Here is a 25,837-nt window from a genome sequence, read left to right as displayed (position 1 = left end):
CCATCTAGATTTTGGTATCGTGTGAACAAAACCATAGTGTTTTCTTGGTCAGTGGCCCAAATAGAGTGAAATGACCTGGGTGTTCTGATGATGTTTTTTCTTTTCGGTGATGAAAAGTTTAAATTAAGTTTGGAATTTAGAAATGAAAAGGACATTGGAAATAACCTAGTTTATCAGGTGTGTGCCCCGGAGGAGGTGACTTAGCTAGTCTTGTCTGCATTGCCGATCTAAAAGCAGCAGTGAAACAAAGTTCTCCTGTTTCTGGTAGAGTCTTCTCATAGTTACAACACTTTTTGAATTTTCTTTCTTGAAGGGAAAAAAGGGTGAGCAACTATGATATTCCACTTTTGACTCCGGTTATGCCATGCTGATTCCAAATGTGGAGATTATAATGCCTGCACTGGTCAGATTTTCAACACAGGTTATTCCTGCATCATTACCATCATCAAACCTTTGCAAACCCAAGAGAAGACCTAACGAGAGTTAAGATACTGGCTCACACTTTGCTTTGTGGTAATGTCATTGAAAATACTTATTTATGCAAATCTAGTATTTCAGAAAACATAAAGAAGCCTAAAGAAAATCAGGTCTTGAGTGAAATCAATCTTAAGCCTTCCCTGAAAACCAACATTTTCATGAAGACATGTTTAAAAGAATTTTGAACATATTTGAGAAATGTAAATATGTTTTCTTAGTGTACTTAGGAGAATAAGTACATGTGAACATGAGGAGGCATATTCAGTGGCTGCACCTGCAAATGTGGGTCACAACACAGTAAATTTAATAGGATGAGGTCAGATTTTTGAAGCTGTTGGCATAGAGTTATGACTGAAGTACTATATGCGGCGTGAGGAAAGTGGGAAAGGCCAACAAATAAGAGCCCAGGAACAAGCTTATAAAAAGAAGATAAGACTAATTTTGTTAATGTGGTCATTTTTGTTTTTAAGAAAGTCCTAAAGGGCTCGTATTTTAGGAACTTTGTTCCCAAGGAAGCCCTCATCCACTAAAAACAAATGTGCATTTTCTTCTCTACTGAGAGAAAAATTAATTAGGTATTTGTTACTGTTTCAAAATTCTAGATTTTGTCATATGCCATTCATTTTGGAAAAAAAAAAAAATTATAAAAGCATTTGAGACCTGCTCCCTGCCATGCCGGGAGTTAGCGTCCTTGGTCCCTTAGGGAGCACCCAAGCTCACTGGTCTTCAGATTTTCTCTTCCTCGAGAAGAACACCTCCACCCACTGGCTCTCCCACCAGCAGTACGGCCGCCACCACGCACCAGCATAAAGCACAGATTGCTGCCCAGCTCCTTGGAGAGGGGCCAGTGCATTTGTCAGGAATTGAAAAGTTTTGGAGCCAGTTCGAGGACTTTCTGGTACACAAAGCGTTGGCTGAAAATGTGGTAAGTATTAAATGGGATGTTAATTTTCATGAATATTTTCCCCATGGTTGTAGCTTGTGGTCATTGAGCAATTTAGCAATCACCATGTGGTCTGTTGGACACACAGCCTGGGTGAAGTTCAAGAAATTAGCAGCCAGTCAGTGGGGAGAAGGCCAGAGCTCCAATTCATGTCTGTTTTCACATTCCTTCTTCTTTTTTCTTCCTTCCCACCTCAGAGGATGGCAGTTTCTTTATTAAATCTTTAGGTGCATGCCCCCCCATATTGATGTTTCTTCCCATTTCTAGGCATTTCCCGTGCCTGTGTTTGTCAGACATGTATTCTAGCTCTAAAATCTATGATTTAATGATTCTTGGCCAATTCATTCTCTGCTTCATTATGTAAGATATATTGCATCATTAATTCCAAAGACACTTTATGTATAGGTACAAGGCAGTCCCAATTTCATTCTTTCCTTCAAAGTGAGGGAGATTTGTTGGAGTTCCAGGAATCACAGGTCCTAAGGCAAGGTATTTGATCCAAGGACAATGGAAGATTATGGTTCATTTTTGACATGGATACCACCTTCCTTTATATGGTACCGTTCTTGCATCACATGATCTTAATTAGCTCTTATGACACCTTGTGAGGCATCTAAGGCTGGAACTCTATCACAATCCCTTCTTTACAGGCTCCTACAGTCCCCAGAGGTGAAACTGGATTGCCCAAGGTCCCTTGGCTAGGACTGGAAGACAGGTCACCTGCTACCAAGACATTCTCCTTCCTCCTTGTCAGCTCTTCCCTCACCTTGATGCCCAAGTTGTGTCACGAGGAATTTGTTACTAATAATAAAAATACCAAAATCTGCCTACATCTTATCTTTCTAAATTTTTATAAATTATAGCAAGTCAGATTTCCATTCTTGTTTGCTTACATCCCAATATGCTTTCTGGAAGAGAGGGGAAGGGATAAAACTATCACATCGACCTGTAGGTGAAAAGCTCAGAATATCTCACGGGTGCCACCAAGGGAATGGGTGTAGCACGCGAACGGTGTGGGAGACTTGCTGATGAGAATTTGAGAACCCTCTACGGTGTTACCCACTTCTGTCTGCTGTATTACGAGAAGCTATTCAACAGAGTCACTCTAATGTTCCTCATTACTTAAGTGCCTCCCATACTAGAACCAAGAAATCAGACTTTTTGATATTTTGGTTCAAGGAACGTGTTGCCTTCGGAGAATTAACTACTCAATCGATCTGAGGTAAATCTCTTAAAGCTCACTAATTAAAAAAAAAATGTCATTTGTTTATCTGCTGGTGGGATTATTTCACATGTAGTTAGTAATATATAGTGAAATACATTATATATCTATATGTTTTTTGAATACATTGTGTATCATATGTTTAAGATATATACATTCCTATGTATAAAATATATGAGCCACACCTTTTTAAGTTCAGTATCATCAGAAAATAAATACTTCTTCATATATGAAATTTTGGCTTCCAAGCACTTACATTTTTAGTACTTTAAATATTTTGTTGGTCCCGTCCTGATTCCTTTTCTCTCTCTTTTTTTCTTTTGTTCTCCCCAGTTATGTCAAGAGTCTCTGAATTTCCTGTGAAATGTGTTACATACTTTCCTTTAGGAAGTAAAGAGAAAGCTGAAACTCATTCAGTTGTTTTTGGATGGCTTGGGTCAATATTATCAACAGGATGTATTTGTTCTGTTCTCTTACAAAGGTCCCCTCAGGTATGGTGGCCTTGGAGATTATTTGAGACATTCTATCTATGATATAATTGTGTCTGCTCTCTTACAGTTTTTAGAAGTTTCGGCCTCATATTCTCTAGCATTCTTGTAATTTGCTTCTTATCTACCTTGAGCTGCAACATGCAATATAAAAAACATAAATATTCTGTCTAAAATAAGAGTTAATAGGCACTGAGTGATCAAAGTATATATAAATTCTCAGGGCTTTGTTATGTGGAACAATAACTCTGAATTGCTGATTGCAGGGGCTCTTTTCTCTTGCTTTCTCTTCAGTTTCCAGGCCGGATATGAAAAGTGCAGGTTGCCTAATAGGTGAAGTGTGGTTCTCCATTAAAAAAACGAGGTGCATGTGAATGCTTTAAATCTTGCCAGGATTAGCAGTGTTTAGTTTGGGCTGACCAAAGGATAAGCATGGAGTGCTTCCGGCTGTGCATAAGAGAGGAGTGTTTTTATTTGTGTTCCATCAAGGATGAACTCCTGAGCGCACCACAAAAGGACGGTGCCTCTTTAACAGAGACTCTGGCTTCTGTTCCTGGGAGCTTCGCAGCGTTCCTTCGTAAAGCAGCATGAAAGAGTTGATTTTCATTTTATGTTGTGCTTGTGAGGCATTAGCATGATGTTCTAACACTTGTAAATGAATACAGCTCTTGCCTAATCTGTCATTTTAATGCCTTATAGATTTTATTTCACTGGATGTTGTACCAGATTCTCAATAATAATAATCAACTGCTTTGTTGTTCTCTTGCAGAAATTAAATTTCTGCAGTGGGTGTGCGACTAATAAAAGATGTTGCTTGAGGAAACAAAAAATAAATATGATGAATCATAAAAGTTGGGTGTGGGGGGTGGGTGGAGGGGAAGTGGCTCATAGACCAAAGACAATTATGGAACCAGTGGTGATAGTGTCTGATTCTCATATTGTCAACAGCTTAATAACCCTCACAGAGTCTTTAGCCGCAGTACTTATGTCTTTTGGCGTTAACCTCATCGGCTGAGGGTTTTCCACAATTTCATTTGGAAGCATTAAAATAAAAGGTGAGGTAGTAAAATAACTATTCTCTTTACTTTGCACCCTAGATAAGTCTGCTCAGGGTTGCCATTTAGCCACTCACACGTACCTTTTATCTTTTCCCCTGTCACCAGCTTTCTAGAAGAGCAGCATTAAAGGCAGCTGTGTGGGACTCGGAGTATTGGCAAAGACTGTAAAGTGGAAAATAAACAGTGTGTCTATCACCAAGCTACAAGAACACGGTACTCAGAGCAGTGAAATGACAGTCAGTGGCAAGCAACTAATTGGTCACCAGCTTTGGAGGAAATATATTCTTCCAGACCTCTGTCATTTACTATGTTCTTTAGTGAAAAAACCGCCAGGTTGAAGTGTTGGCTCTAACCCCCAAAAGAAAGAAAATGAAGAGTTAAGGCGGCCAGGCTGGGCTGGCACTTTGGAGACTGAGTAATTGGAGGCATCCATTGCTAGAAAAATAGTTGGCTCCCTGCAAAATAATTAATTCACCCCTTCGCGCACAGGTATTGTGTGGGTCCAGCGCCAGTGATGTGATGAATGCTGTTTTTCACACGGCTTCTGCCTGAGAATCCAATCACAAGTGAATTCAGAGCAGTGGCTGAGTTTTCATTAGAGTCTTCCTTTTTCCCCCATTTTGTCCCTCTAATTCATAATTCCTCCTGGAAAGGTAGCCACGTTGATGAGCTACAGGAGAACCCTTGGGACCATGTGCATCTACTGAAAGGAGGCAGGGCGGAGGGGGGAGGGATATGAAACATAAACATTTAACAAAGGTAGAGAGAGCCAAAAGTGAGGTAATAGGCATGTAAAGAACCTATAACCGTAGTATAATATTACATTAAAATATATTAAAATGGAGGACAATAAAGCATAATTGAATATCCTTGAGCCTGTGGATCTCCACCCCAAACTGGATACCTATATGGAGAAACAAAAGAATAAGAATTCTGCACCCCAGTAAGCACTTAATGTACCTAAATGTATGTCCACATAAAGTATTTCCATTCAGTATAGCTTGGCTGACTAATGCCTCAGTATGCACTGAGATTTTGAACTCAAAAAGTAAGATGTCATCAGAGAAACAACTGGTTGATTGTCTTAATCTGCACAAGGACATAATCCCAGCACTGTCAGATTGTTTACAGACATGGAGGTTGATAGCCTAAGAGATGTACATACTATGCAAGCCCTGTTAAGTCTTGCATGGATGGAATTTTGAGACTTCACAAGCCCTCTGGAATTGCACTCCTTATTTTTGCATGGGTGTCTGTGCATTTTGGGGGTGCTGGAGAAAATAAGCACATTCCTCAGATTCTCAAAGAGGTGCACGACCAGAAAAAAAAAAAGCTGAAATTCACCTAATCGTGTAATCTGAGAGGAAAAAAAAGGAGGAAAAGAAAATAATGAAAAATAATAAATTTAAGGAAATCTAGTTATTCATGAACATCAATTCTAAATTGGACAGGATTGATGAAAAGCAGTTTTAAAGACTTTGCTTTCATAACTTGCTTTTAAACAGAGTAAGAATCACCTTAGAATTCAAAATGACATCCCTTTGCATCCCTGTAACCTCATTTTCATTGTTGTAACAAACACATAACTTAAAAGATGCCCTGACTTTGTCATTATGTTGTATTACATAGTTTTCTATGTGTACTGCTATTCTAGGTTTTGTGTGTGGGTGGGTGGGTGCACCCATACACGCCTCCTTTTGTTTTGTTTTTTTTGGTTTTTTTTTTTTTTTTGGAAGCAATAACATGTGATCTAACCAAAGATTTGCCTTGACTAAAACTTGTGGTGACCATGAGAACATGCCTCGTCCACTACAGGAATGTAACTGATCCAGGGCCTCAATTGCTACATTGGAGAGCCATCCTGGTGTGAGTCTGTGCTTCCCACAGGCTGCTTCTAGCCTGTGAGGAAGGCTGGTACTGTTACTGAGGCAGGCTTTTTCCTAGGAGAGTCAAGATGCTCTGATGGGCCAGTTTGGCTCAAGAACTATGTGATGGCCTTACCAGACTTTCTTTAGAAATAAATGCATGGTGGCTTGAGGTTCTCCCAGTCAGTCTTCCTTTCTTTCCCTCTCTGCTTCGCTTGGGGACACTGGTATCTTGGCTTGAAGGCTCTCCCTGCCTCTCCTGCCTCTCTCCCCATTTTCCTTCACAGGCATTTCCTCTAATAAATTTCTTGCACATTGAATCCCATCTTGGCATCTGTTTCTTGGAGGTTTGGACTAATGCAATAATAAAACTCACATTTTTTTCAGCAGCCACTCTATGCCAAGTAATGTGCTCCCTTGTTGTCTCATTTAATCCTCTCAATTCCCGAGACATAAGAATTACATTTATTTTAAAGAGAAAAAGCAGTCACTCAGAGAGGTAAAATTACTCAATACTACACAGTCAGCAGATTGCCAAGTTACCATTTGAAGAAGGTTCTGATCTACCCCAGAGCCTATGGTCTCCATCCCTCAAATATAGCCCCTTTGAACCAATTCCCTCCAAATCATATTAATACCAGTCACCATGTTTGATTTCTTCTCAATTATGGCCATGATTGGAAAATGATGGAATTGGCATAGAGTCATGCATTCTCTTTGACTTTGCATCAAGAGACTGTGACATGACATCCCTGCATTCAGCATGGGGGGAGTTTGGACTTGACTGAAGTGCAAAGGATTTGGGCTACTCGTCTGAACCTACCTACCTCCCAAAGGTGTCTCAGGTAGTGCTGTCCATGCATCCATTCTGATTCCCTAGTTACACTCAGCTGCTGGGGATGGGGGAGCCCATTGGAAAAGCCTGCTTCTGTATTCTTTCCTCCTATGTGTGACTTTTGTGAGGAAAGTCATGGGGTCAGAGCTGGGGGTGTTGTTGTTATTGTTGTTTTAGAAAATGAGAAAAATAAATGTTCCTCTTTCAAGGTTTCTGTCTAATAGTGTTTGCCAGACAAAGTGGAATTTTCACAGCACAAGCCCTTAGCTCAAGAGCTCCACTCAGTCAGCAGTTATTTTATGTGCTTTTTATCCAGCCTTTCTCATTTAAAAAAAAAAAAAAAGGAAAAAGAGAAATTTATCCACTCAAAGTGAGCTTTTTGCTAAACTTGTGTCTTTCCCTTGTTTGTCATGTTAATTACATCCCAAATAACCCTCTTTCAGAGAATTCTGCAATCAAACTCTAAAGCCCCATCAGATGTACATTGACTTTTAAAGTGGACTGGTTTTTCATGTAATAATGACTTTAGTATTATATTTATGTCTAAATAAGTGCAGATTCTGCCCCTTAGTATCTCGCTCCTTCCTATACCTGTAACCTAAAAGCAAGATATTTAATCTCTCACTCCTGTTTCCTTACCTTTAGGATGGAGATAATAATATTGTCATTTTTTGGTAGGCTATTAAATACAGTGTACTATGTGCCAGATATTCAATCCATGTTAGTGTCTGTTAAGGAAGTAAGCAGATCTTGCTCAGTTATATTTGGTGATATGACTTCACAATTCTGTCATTAATAGTCACATTCACCAAACTGTACAAAGAAAGAGACTTTGGGGAGGCAGTTTTCTCTGGGAATGGCTGAATCTATGGAGCCTCTATTCATTGAATATATTTGGAGCTCAGTGAGTGTCACAAAAATGTAAAGGAATTAAGGAAAAGAGGGAATGCGGCATGTAATAGGCTTGGTCCTCTAAAGTAAGAGACAAAGCTGAAGCCTCCATCAGTAAGAGGTTATTCTTTCAACCTATTTAATAGAGGACTAATTATTCAAGAGTTACCCAGGTTCCCTTCAGTCTTAATATTGAGTACGAATGTTCCACATTACAAAATAATTGAAAGTTAAGCCAATGAATAAATTGAGAAAATTATTTTATTGCAGAAATAAGGTGGTTACGATTATTTTATTACTGTGCCGAAAACCCTTGCTCATCCAAATGAACCCAGTCTACTTGTTTATAAACTTCAACAGATAAAACAATGCCAAAGGACATAGCAAGTTTTTCCAAAGAACTTTAAAAGTGCTAAGATGATGGCTAAAATTTTGGCAGGGAAAATATGTTTGATAATATATCAACGGTGGTTACAGACTGACTGGGAAAGTTTATTAGTTTAAGAAGGAAGAAGACAAAGAGTCCTTGACTTAATAAAAAGAGTTAGACTTATTTTGGAGAGAGAGGGGTATATGTGATTCCCAATTGGATGGTTTCACCTTGATTCTGGAGAAATCTAGAAGTCCAGTGGAGTCCAATGTTAGATTTATCTGTAATATGGAATCAGCTTAATTGACTCTTATAAAGCTTAATTGAATACTATTTATTTATTTATTTATTTATTGGTTATAGCTGAGTATGTGGAAGATTCCAGGCCAGGGATCAAACCCAGGCCACAGCAGCAACCCAAGCCACAGCAGTGACAATGCCAGGTCCTTAACCCAGGGAGCCACCAGGGAACTCCCAAATGCTCTTTTACCACGGGAAATGTGGTCATGATCCAAGGGTGGCCTGAGAATGAGAAATATTAATAGAAGTAAAATTTGTGTGCTCCTTGGCCCAGCTCTAGGGTAGGTCTGGGGAAAGTCTATGACAGAAGCCAGCCTGCTTTCCCTTAGTCACTACTGCATTATAATTCTGCCTTGTAATGTAGTGAGTTACATGTGTACCTATTGTCATCCATCCTTCCAGATCAGCTCCTTATAGGTCAGCTCTATCATTCAATAAAACTGGCATTGAATCCCTGTTTTGTCAAGAGCACTACTAACAAGCTAAAAAGAAAAAATATATAATTGCTGACCTCGTGGAGACCATCACCTAGTGGTGTGCCTGTGAAGAATTGAATTTCTGTCTCCTAGTACAGCAGACTCCAAAGGACATGTGCATGTTGAGGGTTGTAGAGGGCATGTATAAAACATTAGAATATTAGATAAGAGTAGATCATCTGTATTTTTAAGTGAGAAACTATATTTTACTAATATTGAATATGTGGACTTGCATATATTATGTGTGTCATTATGCATAATTACAGGCCCAAAATACTTTTGTGGTGGATATGAAGTTTTGAAGACAGCTGTTACAGTACATAGTACTTTATACCCACTGGATGTCAGTACACAGTTGTTGAATGAAAACATTTATAGCTCAAGTTAGTAAATTTCCATATTTTCCCTGGTGCACTAAAATTCACTTCATGTTCTTCTGTCCACTTGTGCTTTCTCTTCTGTAGGTCACTTCTGTGACCAGATGGCATCAATGACCTGTAGAACTCATAGCTCCTCCCTGGCAAACTGTGACTGACTCAGAGTTCCTAATTCAGTTGACTTTAAAGGAACTGAATTTCATATTTCCCTTCAATGCATTTCTGACAATGTTTTCATGAGGACACACACAGTAAGCTTCACAGAAGTTTCACCTCAGCTCAGATCCTGTTGTCTGAGCACCTCAAGTTGCCCTCCATATCAGTGAGCACATGAGGTAACTTTGAGAAGTCACCCAAAAGAAGAAAATGTAATCATGATTAGGTTTCTTACCTTCCTCCGCCCTAAGTTCTTGCTCTACTTGTTGGTGTCCCTTCAAAGGAGAAAGTTAAGATTTATTTTCAGGGGTTTCTGAACCCTCTTGTAGGGCTTCTCAGCCTCATCACTATTGACATTTGGGGCCAGTAATTCTTTGTTGCAAGGGTTGTCCTGTGCACTGCAAATGTTTAGCATTATCTCTGCTCTCTACCCACTAGATGCCTGTAGCTGTCCCTTCTCCCTCCCCACCCCCATTTATAACAAACATAAGCATCTCCAGACCTTGCCAAGTGTTCCCTGGGAAATAAAATTGCCCCCAGTTGAGAGCCACTGGGTTAGTGTAAAATAGTATGAAGCATCAAAAAAAAAGTAAACTCTAGTTCAGCAGACAATGGATTAACCATGTAGTTAGGTTCAAAAGTGATGTGAATATATGAAATGTGAATAATCAAAAATGATTTATTTGAGAGCTTGTCAACTCCAATCCAATGCTAATTAAGGTAATTTCACATTGTAACTAATAACTTAAATCTTACTCCTCTCAGATCTTGTTTGTCTGTGAGGGACAGAGATTTGGAGCAATGAGATGGTAAATGGTAGGAAGGGTAGCACGGAGGATATACAGACAAAATAATAAATCAGTGAAGGATGATTAATAGCATATTTTCTGCATAATCAAATGAATCAAGGCTATCAGGAAATTCTATCACTTATGACATCCATGGGGAGGTGGGCCCAGACACAGCTAACAAGAGGTAGCTTGGTATATAGAAGATGATTCTTGAAATCTCGTTATTACAAAGTGGCTCAAGGTCAGTTTCATAGCACATTAGCAGAGTGCATGTTTTCTGAATGAGCTAGCTAATTTTACTCTAAAGGCTTCCTCTAAATTCTAATTGGGGAGTCTTTAAATCTTCAAACATGAATATGTTGGAGAAGGGATTCAATTATGTGTGAGTAGAAAATAGGAATAGATCGACTTGACCAATATATCTCTCCTTTCCTGTGAGAACTAATGGAAAAACAACCTGCCTACTCCAGTGGGCTAACTGTCCATTTTCTGGATTTATGTCAGATAGGGACTTATTAGGAATCCAAGATACTGAAGCCACATCTTAGGTCAAAACTGTCAATTACATGGAGAAATTATATACAAAGTTAGGATTTCAGAGATTCAGATCTTTTGGCAAATAGCTAGGTTCTGAAACCCTTTGAAACTGGAATATAGTCTAATGACCCTCTGGGGGTAATCCTTCCCATTAAATTTGCGATTCTTCAATCTTTGGAACTGTCCAGGGAGCAAACAAATTAAGGCTTTCTTTTGTAAAATGTTATTTTTCTTCCTACCTGGCCTAAATTCTGACTCCAGCTCCTCTATGGGCTACACATGAAAGGTGCATGTCCTATGGCAAGCGCCATCTGTAGTTCGTGCTTCTGGAAATTAAAAGTGGCTATTGTTTATTGTTTTGTCACTATGTATTATACCCACAGATTTTTTTAAATGAGAAAAGTAGAGAGGAAAAAAGTCTCATATGTATGTACTCATGTGTGTAATAGAATGCATATATGCAGTACAATGAAGGAAAGAGACATTAGATATTGCCTGTATAATGTGATACAGATTTTAAGTTATATGTGTATCATATTTGTTTATCTTATAGCAACTGCGTGCATAGACTTTAAAACCATTTGAATATTAGCTTTTGCTTAATTGGGAAGCTGCCATCACCAGTCTGTAGCACAAAGTCAAAAGGCATTTTAGGAATTGCTTACAATGAATCGTGGGGTCATTTGAAATAAATTTGTAGGAAGCCTATTAAATCTTTTCCTTTCTTTACTGCAAAACACCCCAAAGATTGTTTCTTTAATGTATTGGCCGTCAAATCTGTATAAACAAGTATAAATGTTAAAAAAAAAAGTAAAGAATACTAATCAAGAGACTCAAGACATACACTGCTTAATAAATCTTGCCTTCAATTTATTTGTCTAGTATTACAAAGGCAGAGGAGATATCAATTAATATAGGCAAAGAGGACCCATAATTTATAATTAACTGGCAAGTGGTTTGTAACAAACAGCAGCACCGAGTCTAATAGCCGGTAGAAAAATAACTAGTGTTGATTTGTCCCTCGGCAAATTAATAGAGTGCTTATCAATGACAGGGTTACATAAAACTGCTAAATAAATAATCATCAGTGAGTTCGAGTGAAGCAGATCTTTAACAAGCTTAATCTGAACCTCTTGACATCTGTAGACTATGAAGAGATTAAATGGTAAGAAAGGAAAGATACAGCCTGCGTATTATAAAGCCTGCTCAGTAACTGTACCAGATCGTGTTCTTATGTAATGAGAAATAAAAAAAAAAACATTTTTATTGCAAAATTACTTTGAAAAATGATTTTCATTATAATTAGAGTGAAAATTATAAAAGATATATCAAAGAAATGCTGAATTGGAATTCACCAGATGAGAATCTCACTACATCTCTTAACAATGAAAACACATAATTTTAGTCACTTTTGATATATTTTTGCTCGTTTGCTTCACTTTTATTACTCACCTTTGTACACGCCATGCGTTCCAACTCATATGTCACCACAGCTACACCGGTGAGCTTATTTTTGGTTATTATGGTTCCACTATAGAAGAAAATTAATCAAAGTCCTATATTTAAATGGATATTTCCACCCTGCCTTCCCAACCATCCCCCAGCCATTTATATGGAATTCTCAGTTTTTGTTACTGGATGGTCTATTCCTTGTGGTTTCTATGGGGTGCACCATTTGCTTTGCTGAGAATTAACAGGCCTATATAATACCTCAGGTCTTTTCTATGAAAGATGATTTTTAAAATCACCCTTATTTGTTGGTATGTTAAAATCATCACACCACCTGTGTTTTCTTAATTAATAAAATGAATATTTTTAAAGTCATTGGGCTTGGGAGAAATATTCTGAAGCAGTATGTTATTATACCTCAGATATTAACTTTTCTTAAATGACTTTTAAAAGCAGTTTTAGGTTCATGGCAAACTTGAAGGGAAGCTACAGAGATTTCCCATATACAATAACGCCTTCTTAAGATAAATATAGTGAAAGACTCTCACAGAAATAGGGAGATCTGCAAATCTTAAATAGAAACCTGGTTTCCAGTGGGATAAATATATATTCGCAAAGATGTTCCTGTGAGAGACAAAACATGAGAACCCGAGGCTGGAAAGTCACAGATTGCATACGGTGTGGCGATTCTTTGCGTCTTAGGCTAGAACAGATCCTCACCACCTCCGTTTCCACATTCTTTGAGCTTGGGACTTCTCCCTCTGTAGGAACTCACCCTGACATTAGTCTTAGCCCCTCTTATGAGCTACCAGTCAAGATTCAGTTGTAAATATAGTGGATCACTTACAATTTATTTATAAGATATGTCTTATTTTCTTGCGTTAAACATCAGCTTGTGCCAGTGAAAGCTGCTAAATATTGAGTGTGGGTATGTGTACATGTGTCTTTAGCGTGCTTGGTGACTTACAGAGAACTCCTCCGAGGCTTCAGATAGTACATGACACTGCTCAGATCTTGGTCATCAGCGTTACTGCTTTCCTGAACTTCAGATCCAATTTCCAGAAACATTTTGGACATCTCACCCTCAACATTCTGGGAGAACTTTATGTTCGCACGTTGAAAACTGAACTCATAGTGGCTAATGGCATCATCTTTCACCATGTTTTTTCAAATTTAACCAACTAGGAGATATCCTTAATTTCCTCTTCACCCTCGTGTCCTCTTACCTCCCAAACCCACCCAGGTGAATCTATGTGTTCATTTAATTAAGAATCTAAGAACACTCTCTAACATTAATATCACTATCCTCTCCTGTCTATTTCTAATACCATCACCTTGTTTAGGCCTTTACCATGTCTTACCTGAGATTTTGGAATAGCTTCTGTGATAGGAAGTATAATAGCCCCTGAAAGGTGTTTCATGTGCTAGTCCCCAGACCCTGTGATTATGCCACATTCCAGGGCAAAGTGGAATTAAGGTCACTAATCAGCTGACACCAAAATGGGGAGATGACCTTGGATTTGGGGAGTGAGTCCAATTTAACTACAGGAGTCTTTAGAAGTGGAAGAAGGAGGCCAGAGTGATTTGATGTGAAAAGAACTCAACCTTCTGTTGTTGGTTTTGGTGATGTCTTGGAGGAAGGGGTCACAAAGCAAGGAAAGCAGGTGACTTCTAGAAGCTAAAAAAGACCAGGTAGTGGATTTACCCTGGAGCCAATGCCTTGATTGCAGCCCATTGAGACCTGTGCCAGACCTGGAGCCCAAGAACTGAAGGAAAACAAATTTGTGTTGTCTTAAGCCACTAAATCTGTGGTAATTTGTTATGACAGCAATAGGAAACTAATACAGCTTCTTAGCAAGTTCTCTTGACTTGACTTCAGCTTCCTTTTCTTGGATCTATTTTTCACATTCTCTTCAAAATTATCCTTAAAAGTAAATATCTGGCTATGATACTCTCTTGTGTTAAATTCTTCTGTGGTTTCCTTTCTTGACCAGGATATAACTGTATTGTTTTCTCATGGCACAAAAAGCTCTTCATCATCTGACCTCAGTTTTTCCAGTTTTTACTGTTTTTTAACCCTTCACCTTTTCTCTCCTTCCCCACATTCCACAAAAATATATTCTACATTTCAACACACATTATCTTAATCACAATTTCTGGAAAATATCAATAACCTCTATGGCTTCTAAGTGCTTGTTTATGCTTATTACTTTGGAGTTATGCTCATTCCTCACTTTCTTCCTGTCATGATATATCCACCAAGCATAAAATTCTTCAGTATTCCATTCAACATCTGTCCTTTTTAACTGTTTACCCAGTGCAATCACTCCTGCTTCTACTACTCTCTTTGCCAGATCTAGTGAGCACATACTAAGTTCTCCATGTAGCACTCCACTGTTCTGTTCATTCTACAAGGATCAATTCATTTATTCCTCACAGCTTCTCTATGAGAAAGAGATATTATCAACTCCATTATACAGCGGATGTAATTGATGCATAAGGAGGTTGAATAATATTTCTGACTTACAAAGCTAGAGAGATGGAGCTAAAACTCAATCCCAGGCAGTCTGACTTCAGAATCTGTGCTCTAACCACTGCTTTATACCTTCTCTATATCCAAACCATGGTCACTTTAGAGAATACCGAGAATAATTGCTTTTTAAATGTTATTGTTTTGTTTGAAAGGACAGACTTAGTTACTTAAAATGCTGTCTCTCTGGAGATGCGGACAACATGATACAATCATAATCCCTACTCTTTGAAGTCTCATTAGCTTCAATATATTTGGTTCATCAAACAAAATCTTTCCAGGCCAAAATTCCATCTGCTGGAATTTTTTTAAAAAATTGTATCTATGTTCATGAGGAATATTGACCTATAGTTTCGTATAATGTATATTTTTGGTTTTGCTGTTAGGATAATCCTGGCTTCATAAAATGACATGGGAATTATTTCCTTCTCTTCAGTTTTTTGAAAAAGTTTGTGTAAAACTGGTTATTTTCTTACATGTTTGGAAGAGTTCAACAATGAAGCCATCTTGTCTTGGAGTTTTCTTTGTGGGAAAGTTTAAAACTTTAAAATCTTTTTAAAAAGAAGTAGGATTATTAAGATTCTCTGTTTCTTCTTGAGTTCTGATTGTTTCTTCAAGGAATTTTTTCATTTTTTCTTTTTTTTTTGTGTGTGTGTGTTTTGATTTTTTCTTTTTTCTTTTTTTTTTTATTTTCCCACTGTACAGCAAAGGGGTCAGGTTATCCTTACATGTATACATTACAATTACAGTTTTTCCCCCACCCTTTCTTCTGTTGCAACATGAGTATCTAGACAAAGTTCTCAATGCTACTCAGCAGGATCTCCTTGTAAATCTATTCTAAGTTGTGTCTGATAAGCCCAAGCTCCTGATCCCTCCCACTCCCTCCCCCTCCCATCAGGCAGCCACAAGTCTCTTCTCCAAGTCCATGATTTTCTTTTCTGAGGAGATGTTCATTTGTGCTGGATATTAGATTCCAGTTATAAGTGATATCATATGGTATTTGTCTTGGTCTTTCTGGCTCATTTCACTCAGGATGAGATTCTCTAGTTCCATCCATGTTGCTGCAAATGGCATGATGTCATCCTTTTTTATGGCTGAGTAGTATTCCATCGTATATATATACCACATCTTCCGAATCCAATCATCTGTCAATGGACATTTAGGTTGTTTCCATGTCCTGGCTATTGTGAATAGTGCTGCAATGAACATGCGGATGCACATGCCTCTTTTAAGCAGAGTTTTGTCCGGATAGATGCCCAAGAGTGGGATTGCAGGGTCATATGGAAGTTCTATGTATAGATTTCTAAGGTATCTCCAAACTGTTCTCCATAGTGACTGTACCAGTTTACATTCCCACCAGCAGTGCAGGAGGGTTCCCTTTTCTCCACAGCCCCTCCAGCACTTGTTATTTGTGGATTTATTAATGATGGCCATTCTGACTGGTGTGAGGTGGTATCTCATGGTAGTTTTGATTTGCATTTCTCTTATAATCAGCGATGTTGAGCATTTTTTCATGTGTTTGTTGACCATCTGTATATCTTCTTTGGAGAAATGTCTATTCAGGTCTTTTGCCCATTTTTCCATTGATTGATTGGTTTTTTTGCTGTTGGGTTGTATAAGTTGCTTATATATTCTAGAGATTAAGCCCTTGTCCATTGCATCATTTGAAACTATTTTCTCCCATTCTGTAAGTTGTCTTTTTGTTTTCTTTTTGGTTTCCTTTGCTGTGCAAAAGCTTTTCAGTTTGATGAGGTCCCATGGGTTTATTTTTGCTCTAATTTCTATTGCTTTGGGAGACTGACCTGAGAAAATATTCATGATGTTGATATCAGAGAGTGTTTTGCCTATGTTTTCTTCTAGGAGTTTGATGGTGTCCTGTCTTATGTTTAAGTCTTTCAGCCATTTGGAGTTTATTTTTGTGCATGGTGTGAGGGTGTGTTCTAGTTTCATTGCTTTGCATGCAGCTGTCCAGGTTTCCCAGCAATGCTTGCTGAATAGACTTTCTTTTTCCCATTTGATGTTCTTGCCTCCCTTGTCAAAGATTAATTGACCATAGGTGTCAGGGTTTATTTCCGGATTCTCTATTCTGTTCCATTGGTCTGTCTGTCTGTTTTGATACCAGTACCACACTGTTTTAATGACTGTGGCTTTGTAGTATTTCTTGCAGTCTGGGAGAGTTATGCCTCCTGCTTGGTTTTTGTTTCTCAGGATTGCTTTGGCGATTCTGGGTCTTTTGTTGTTCCATATAAATGTTTGGATTGTTTGTTCTAGTTCTGTGAAAAATGTCATGGGTAATTTGATAGGGATTGCATTGAATCTGTAGATTGCTTTGGGTAGTATGGCCATTTTTACAATATTGATTTTCCCAGTCCAGGAACATGGAATATCTTTCCATTTCTTTACATCTTTGATTTCTTTGATTATAGTTTTATAGTTCTCAGCATATAGGTCCTTTACCTCTTTGGTCAGGTGTATTCCGAGGTATTTGATTTTGTGAGGTACAATTTTAAAAGATATCGTATTTTTGCATTCCTTTTCTAATGTTTCATTGCTGGTATACAGAAACGCAACTGACTTCTGAATGTTAATCTTATATCCTGCTACTTTGCTGAATGTATTAATCAGTTCAAGTAGTTTTGGGGTTGAGTCCTTAGGGTTTTTTATGTATAGTATCATGTCATCTGCATACAGTGGCAGTTTTATCTCTTCTCTTCCTATATGGATGCCTTTTATTTCTTTTGTTTGTCTAATTGCTGTGGCTAGGATCTATTTGTTTTATATTTGGCCCATCTGCTCTCTGTTCATATTTTTCTCCTTTTCTGCTTTCTTCTAGATTACTTATGATTTGATTTCATTTCTTATCTCTCCTGCTGGCTTAATGACTATAACACGATGTTGTTTTTTAGTACTTGCTTTAAGGTTTATAGCATACATCTTTAACTTATCACATTCTATATAAAATGTTACTATGCTATCTCTATAGACTGTAAGAACCTTACAATAGTACACTTCCAGTGTCTACCCCCACATCTTTATGCTATTGTTGTCATGTATTTTTCATATATATATATAATAAAAACCCAAACCATATTGTTATTATCTCTGTTGAAATAGTTCTTTTTAAGTGACTTAAATAATAGGAAAAAACACTGAGTATTCACCTACTTGTTACCATAACCAGTGTTCTTCATCCTTTTGTAGTCAGCCATAATTCATCTGTTATCATTTTCTTTTTTCCCAAGGAACTTTAACATTTCTAGTAATCTAGAACTTATGGTCCTGAAGTTTTCATCTTTTTTACTTTTGAAAAGGTTTATTTTTGAAAAGTACTTTCCCTAGGTATAGAATTATGGGTTTACAGTTATTTTTTCTTTTCAGTGCTTTAAAGATGTTGCTCCACTAGCTTCTCCTTTGCATTATTTCTTAAGAGAAATCTGCAGTAATTCTCATCTTTGTTCCTCTATACAGAAAGGCTTTTCCCTCGGGCTGCTTTTAATGTTCTTTTTCTCTTAGGCTTTGAGCAATATGTTTATGATGTACTTTTGAATTTTTTTTTTTCATGTTGCTTGTGTTTGGGTTCATTGAGATTCTTGGATTTGTATTCTAATATTTTCATTAAATTTGGAAATGTTCCACCCATTATTTGTTTGATTTTTGGCCTCATCCAATTCTGTCTTTCTAAGATCCCAATTACATATAAATTGTGCAACTTGAAATTGTCTCTCAGCTTCCTGATGCTTTCAATTTTTTTTCTCTGCTTTATTTTGAATAGTTTCTATTGCTATGTCTTCATTCAAAATTCACTAATCGTTTCTTCTACAATGACTAGTATGTTGTTAATCCCATCCAGGTAAGTTTTCCTCTCTAGGAGTTTTTGGTCTTTTATCCTTCATGTCTCTTCTTAACTCTGAACACTTGGAACACTGTTATAATAACTGTTTTAATGTTCTCATCTTCTAATGCTAACTCTTGTGTCAGTTTTGGGTTTCTTTTATTGATTTCGCTGCTCAGTTAGGCCATATTTTCCAGGTTCTCTGCATACCTGGTAAAGTTTTACCCTGTTGGGTCCTGGTTATTTTTGTATTTATATAAATATTTTTGTCTATTTTTCTGGTACACACCTAAGTTACAAGAAAGTTGCATTTTGGAGAGTCCAGAAGAGTGTTTAACCTAAGGCTAGTTTTTTTCCCACTAGTGAGGCAAGAAACTTATGTGCACGCGTCACAGTGTTCTGTGAATTGTGAGGTTTTCAGCCTTGTTGGTGGAGATAGGCACTCTCCCAGTCCTGGGTGGGCATCGGGCAGTGGTCCTTCTAATCTTTTGGTTGCCTTTTTCCCCAGCCTTAAGTAGCTTCATCCCAGGCCTGTGCTGTTAAGTACACTGCTAAGTTCTGAAAGAGCCCTTCTAAAGGTCTCCAAGGCTCTTTCTTTGTGTAGCCCTCTCTTCTTCCATTCTCTGTATTGCAAGTTCTAGCTGCCTGTGTCCCCCCATTCTCAGCTCTGACTCCTCAACTCAATCAGCTGAGCTCTGCTTGGGTCTCCCCTCTCTGTACCACATCCTGAAAACTCTCTCAAATCCTTTTTTAATGGCAATTATGGGGCTCACCTCATTTGCTCCCATCACTTAGGGATCACTGTCCATTGCCTGATAACTAGTGCCTTGAAAAACCTTTATTATTGTCTGGTGTTTTAAGTTTTTTCAGACAGAAGTTAAATGTGGTCATTTTTACTCCATCTTGGTCAGAAGTGGTGTCAGGTTAACATTCTTGTTGCTCACTTAGGGGGTGTCTTGTTGAGACAGATTCAGGACCCTAATCTGAATTTTCTGTTTTGAACTATGAAAGTTGATGGGCACATAGGGACCTATGTGCACCAGCTGGGAATAAGAAATGGGTGGTTTCTGGCAGATTGTGCTATGCCAGGAAAGCTTCTAGAGAGCCTGTCCTGATAATACTAACCTACCTGATAATACTAACCTACCTACTTATAGCTGGGAATGATCCCAGCTACATTCTTGAGCACTGTGGGCTGAAGCTGTATGTAGGGCATCCATATACTATGCTCCTGTGATAAAAAAATTTCTGCCGTAAAACTAGGACTGGAGTTTTCTTAACAGATCCATGGCTTTGATCTAAATGATAACAACTCAATCAGAGGCTCCAAAAATCATGCATGAAGTTTTGAGGACTTGGTGAGAAGTTTTACTGCTTATGTGCAGTACTCATTCTTGTCAGTTTTTACCAACTGCAGCTCCAAAATTTGTTCCTAGGCCTGACATTTCACAGGATCATTTGCCTTTTAAATGTGTCACTCACTTTCGTATGCCTGATGTTGCAGAGTCTAGGGCCAAACATTTTCAATAAAATTCTCAGCCATTATAAAGGCAGTATTAAGTCCTCACACCATGTTTTGAAAGGTTTTAGGTTGTTAACATTGAAATGGATGTCAGGTTTGTAAAAGGAAAAAAAAAAGCACTTTTTTTTTTCTTTTTAGCTCAAAATTAATGTTTTCACTTCAGTGCTAGCAGAGCCATGCCTCCACACATTTCCAAACATACAGCTTTTCCAGGTTTATGTAACTCAACACTCACCAGCCTTGACTGTCCAGAGGAAGATCAGAATCACCCCAAGAATCCCCGAAGACTATTTTCCTGGATTGCTTCCCTATGTACTTTATGATAATTTCAGGCTTCCTCACACATGCCTGGTGCTGGCAATTTCCAGAGAGCATGTCACTTTATGCTTCTTGAACTAGACCTCTTAGAATAAGATGTCTCTGTTTCTCTCTCCTCCACTCCTATTTCTCCTGGTCATGTTTCCTGCCACTTCTAAAAGGGTGACAAGTCCCCGGTGCCTATAAACATGATAGTTCTGATGCACATTGATGCGGGAATCCATCCGCCCTCTGTCTGATGTCTAAGGTACTACTGTGTACACCAAGAGCACCAATGAAGGACACCCTCACCTCTTGAAGGAATTACCCTGTGACAGCTGATGCAAACCAGTACCTGTGCCAAGATTCCCCCTGCCCTTTGCCAAGAGGAGTATAATCCAGGATAAGGATGTTGTTACCACCACTGCTGGTGTCTTGAGCCCTGAATAACTCAGTGAGATTTTTGTGAAGCTCTTCCCTATTTTTGCCTACCCTGCAATCATTCCACCCCAGGATTCAAAGGAAGTAGCATTTGAGTCAATACATGGAGGACAAATAGGGGAAAACAGGATTTATTCATAAGACTACAAAAAGTAGTAGCCACACAATACTGAGGTCTAGTTCTCCTCAGCAGAAGGGGCTCTCCTTTGATGGAGTTCACTGCCCCAACAAAAATATATCTGCTTTCCTGAAGGACTTGATTCTTCTGATAAATACAGTGGAAAGAAACTTGTACTACCAGTACTTAAACAGACCTAGATGTACCCGAATTGTCAGTTGAACACACTTCTGGTTCATATGGAGCTCCTGCTACTCTTCAAGCAAATATCTTTCCTGGGCATCATCTTAGAAATGATTAACTAAGAATAAATTCCCAGTGACAGAGTAATGGTGCAACCTATGAAGAGGAGGGATGTCTAGCCATGTCTAGGGTTGTCCACTTTCCCAGAGATGAGAACTGGGGTGGCATCAGGGTGTTTGGCAAATCTTGGGGTTGGCCAAATTTAGAAGGGGATTTTGATCGTTTTATAGGCTTACATGGTGTTTTAGAATGACTCCTAGATAAGAGTAACATTGAAAGGAAGGTTGGTTGTTGGGTAATCCCTTAGCATCACACAGGTTCTGATACCTCAGTCTGGCCAGTGGGGGGATGGGCTCATGCTGAGCCACATGAAATCAGGGTGGGATAAGGCTATAAGAAGAGCTAATAAGTGGAGGATGGCAAGGCTCATCATAAAGAAATTAAGGCACCATTAACAGAGGGGGAAATAGATGTTACATGGCAAAAGCCATAGATATGTACTTATTGGGCAACCAAAATACCAGCCCTGAACACATGTGGTGTGCGGGGTACAGAGCTGGGCACTGAGGAGCATACAGAGTAATCAACAATAACAATGATAACTAGCCTTTACGGAGCCTTCTCTATGTACAAGGTGCTACACCACGTGCAATTGCTTATTTAATTCTCAGAACAGCCTGGTGAGGCACATTGTCTTACTTCCAGTTGGAGATGACAACGCTGAGGTTGGGGCATTTACTCATTTTACATAGCAGTGGAGCCAGTAGATTCCTTTTCCTTAACAGCTGCGATATAAACCACCACCCCACCCTTTAGGTGCTTACAATCTAGTTGTGCAGAAAATATCTATATTTTTAAAAATAATGATTGATAACAAGGTAACAAATAACAGGTGTTGTGTGCAGTTTGTATAAATTGTACAGACCACATAATGCTATGGTATTTCCAAAGATGTGAAGTTCCTTTTCAGCTGTGATGACTAAAACGTTTCACTGTGAAGGCATGATTTAGTTTTGCCTTGAAAAAAATTAGAGCATGAAGGAGATGAAGTGGGGAGGAAATGATTTAGATAAAAAGAAGAAGAAATTTAAAGCTAAAGGATGAGGAAAGTCTGTATCCTGATCCTTTTACAAATAAATGGACAAGTGTTTACCCAAGAAAAGAACAGGTGGTATGTGTCTCAAGCAAATTAACATGACTTTAGGATGTATTTGTGTCTGTGTTAGTGTGTAAAGTGTAGGTGTATGTTGTAGCTATTTCCAATATTTTATCAAACATGGTAATGATGCGCCAATTAAGTAGTTCCAAAGATTTAATTTGGCTTGCATTTACTTGGGATTATATAGAGCGCTTTCACATTTTTTGTGTTAAAAAAGTCCTTGAATGAAAGCAAAAGAGGAGGAAGCTCACTACATTGAATGTGCTTTCCGATCTTCCTTATACGCTTTTCTGTAATTACTGGAACCTCCTGGATTGGGATCAGACCCTAGCAGCTGTTGGGAAAACTTGTCACTGACCACTTTTTTTGGCAGCTAGTGACGCTGCCCTAAGGGGGCATTATCAACCTTCTCAATGATTTTCGTCTAGAATTCCCTCAGCTTTTAGATGGAGCCTTTTAGAAGCGCATTTGTTTATATCTGGTTTGCTAACTGGATGAGTTAGTGTCTTTGGGATTCCAATACAATGGATAAAACCGAAGTGATTAAGGAAAAGACAATCGTTAAATATTTACAAGAATACTGATGCTTTTGTTCAAACAGTACTTTTCATTTGAATTCATTCTTGTTCTAGTTTTCTCCTATTTCCATCTATATGCCCTTTTGCATCAATGGCACACTTCGAATACTAGAATTCTTTTTCTTTTGGGGGCAGGGGGTGTACCAGTCGCATATGGAAGTTCCCAGCTAGGGGTCGAATCAGAGCTACAGCTGCCAGCCTACACCACAGCCACAGCAATGTGGGATCCGAGCCACGTCTGCAACCTACACCACAGCTCACAGCAACGCAGGATCCTTAATCCACTGAGCAAGGCCAGGGATCAAATCCACATTCCTCTGGATACTGGTCAGATTCATTTCCACTGCACCACAACAGAAACTCCTGAATACTAGAATTTGCTAGCACTCTTGATGGAATTAAATTGGATCTACAACTCTCATGCAATTCATGTGGTTGCCCTTTGTCAGTGTTTTGCTATTTAAGTAAAGCTGTTCATTGTCCTGGGCTACTACTGTATTATGTTTTCAGGAGCGTAAAGTTCCTCCATGTTCTAGAAAACACTCCTTTTTTCTTTTGCATTGTCTTAAAGCTGCACGTTATAGGTTATGGTGTCTCTCCTCCCTCTCTCCCATCCTCTCTTTCTCCTTCTTTCTTTCTCTCCCTCCATCCTTCCTTCCCTCCTTTCTCCCCCCTCCATCTCTCTCTCTTTCTGTCTTTCTCTCTTGGAGCAACTTGTACTTCTCTTCTCTTCCTAGGACTAGTTTTGTTAAATTGCTCCATTGGATAGACACCACTAAAATTCAGTTGTATCAACAACAACAACAAAAAAAAACGGGTATTGATAAATATTTATTGGCTCATATAGGAGTGCTTTAGGGTACCTCAGTATATGGAGTCGCCACGACTGAGTAACACTATCCTAATGTTTTGGTAAAATTTTCTGATAACCTATCCTGACTCAATTTCTCTGAAAATATCCTTGATATTTTCAGCCAGACATTCACTTATGTTTTCTTTGATGTTGCTGTTTTATTTCCCTCTGAAATAAGGGATCTGGAAAAATATGCTTATTTAAACCTAAATTACAATCTGAAAGTTGTCCCCAAAAAGCCTCCATCTCTATGAATACATATTATGGTTATAAACAAATGGTATTCAAATCTTCAAAAATAAATGTCAAAAAATTTAATAATACAAATAAACGTCAGCATCATCCTATATCCTTTCTGTATGAGACATGAGCCAACTTTATAGGCAACTATTATAATTAGCAGTAGAGATCCATTTTATTAGTGGTTTGTTGGATTTTTCTTTTCAGTATGGGATCAAAAGAGACTTCTGAATAAACTTTGCAATGTAGTTCAACACAGTATATCAGCCTTGAGTTTTGGAGTTGTGGCAATTCCGTAACAAACAATGTCAACATTCACTTGTTGCATAATCACCACCATCCAAACTACAAAAATAGATGTAATATTGCTTCTCAGCTCTGCCCTTTACTTGAAGGATGATCTATCAATAGTTCCTTGAGTGTTCTAACCCTTGTAGGTCATTTCCTAATATTATCATTGCCTGCTCATTGCAAACAGGAAGGAAACAGGACTCTGGACCCCTGGGTGTGGTGCCCAGCACAACCTTTCAGGGCAGGAGCTTTCACCAACTTGTCAACAGTCTGTGAAGGGTCAGTCGTAGAGTCTAGCCTCCTTCTACTATGAGAGAAATAAAAATGATCTTTAGGAGTTCCCTGGTGGCTCAGTGGGTTAAGTATCTGGCATTGTCACCGATGTTGTTTGAGTTTGATCCCTGACCCTAGAAATTCTGCAGCCAAAAAAAAAAAAAAAAAAAAGTAGAAAATATTTTTTTTTCTTTTTAGGGCTGCATCTGCAGCATATGGAAGTTCCCAGGCTAGAGGTCAAATTGGCAGGCCTACGGCGCAGCCACAGCAATGCCAGATCCAAGCCCCACAGCTCATAGCAACACCGTATCCTTAACCCAGTGAGTGAAGTCAGGGATTGAGCCCACATCTTCATGGAAACTAGTTGGGTTCTTAACCCACTAAGTCACAATGAGAATTGCAAAAAGATTTTTAAAAGAATGCGAAAGATCTTTTTGAGAGCATGTGTCATAGTCTGTTTGGGCTGCTATAGCAAATTACCATAGATTGGGTGGCTTGTAAACAAAGGAAATTTATTTCTCACAGTTCTAGAATCTAGAACTCAGAGATCAGGGTGCCAGCAGGGTCCACGGTCAAATTCTGGTGAGAACCCTTTTCTGAGTTGCAAATGTGTATCTTCTCATTGTATCGTCACAGGACAGAAAGACAGCTCAGTTTCTTGGGGTCTCTTTCATAAGGGTTCCATCCTTATGACCTAATCACCTCCCAAAGCCTCACTTCCTCATATCAACCTATTTGAGAATAGGAATTCAACATAGGCATCAGCAGGGGTTGGGGGGTACCTATATCCAGTCCATACTAGCATACAAAGTGAAGAGGGACAAGTTCTTTAAATGAGAGAAAAAAACAAAGGGTTGTGAGAATTCTGAGCTGGAAAATGTTGGCAGCTGAGCCAAACCTAGTATGTCTGGACCGAAAGCGACCTTACTATTCATCAGGATACTGATGTGAATCAAATGCTGGCATTTTCCCTGTCCTTCCTTCTGCCCACTCACTGCCAGGACTCCAAATCAGAACTCAAACCTGAAGAAAAAATCCAAAGCTCTCGCTGTGTTTGGATATATAAGTATGTTTCTATCCAAACCCCTTTCTGTCTCTAGCTTGGCGGTTCACATCATACAAATCTCACAGTGAGAGAAGCTTTTCCTGTTAAGGAGTTCTGGAAATGGCTGGTCCTTACAGACCTAGCAATGCACATGGTCCTCTGTGTCAGCTGTGGCCCCAG

At 38.7% G+C, this 25,837-nt stretch overlaps 1 long non-coding RNA gene across 25 annotated transcripts in view; it reads left to right on the top strand.

Annotated features, from left to right (window-relative positions):
* LOC102159571 (uncharacterized) overlaps window positions 1-25,837 on the top strand; it is a 595,399-nt gene that overhangs the window by 458,410 nt on the left and 111,152 nt on the right. Inside the window, exon 7 of one of the 25 annotated variants that reach the window (XR_014839771.1) lies at window positions 314-1,402. The exons of the other annotated variants lie outside the window; for them this stretch is intronic. This is a non-coding gene — a long non-coding RNA (uncharacterized LOC102159571). Of the gene's footprint in view, window positions 1-313; window positions 1,403-25,837 lie in introns of those variants that run through there. 25 annotated transcript variants of the gene reach the window in all.

Source organism: Sus scrofa, chromosome 3 (assembly GCF_054392235.1).
Source record: "Sus scrofa isolate SSC_HxYL_T2T_F1_AM1 chromosome 3, Sscrofa_HxYL_maternal_Yorkshire_Landrace_v2.0, whole genome shotgun sequence".
NCBI classification, from domain to species: domain Eukaryota; kingdom Metazoa; phylum Chordata; class Mammalia; order Artiodactyla; family Suidae; genus Sus; species Sus scrofa.
Note: the sequence above shows the minus strand (reverse complement) of the source record. Positions and strands in the feature narration are given on the sequence as shown.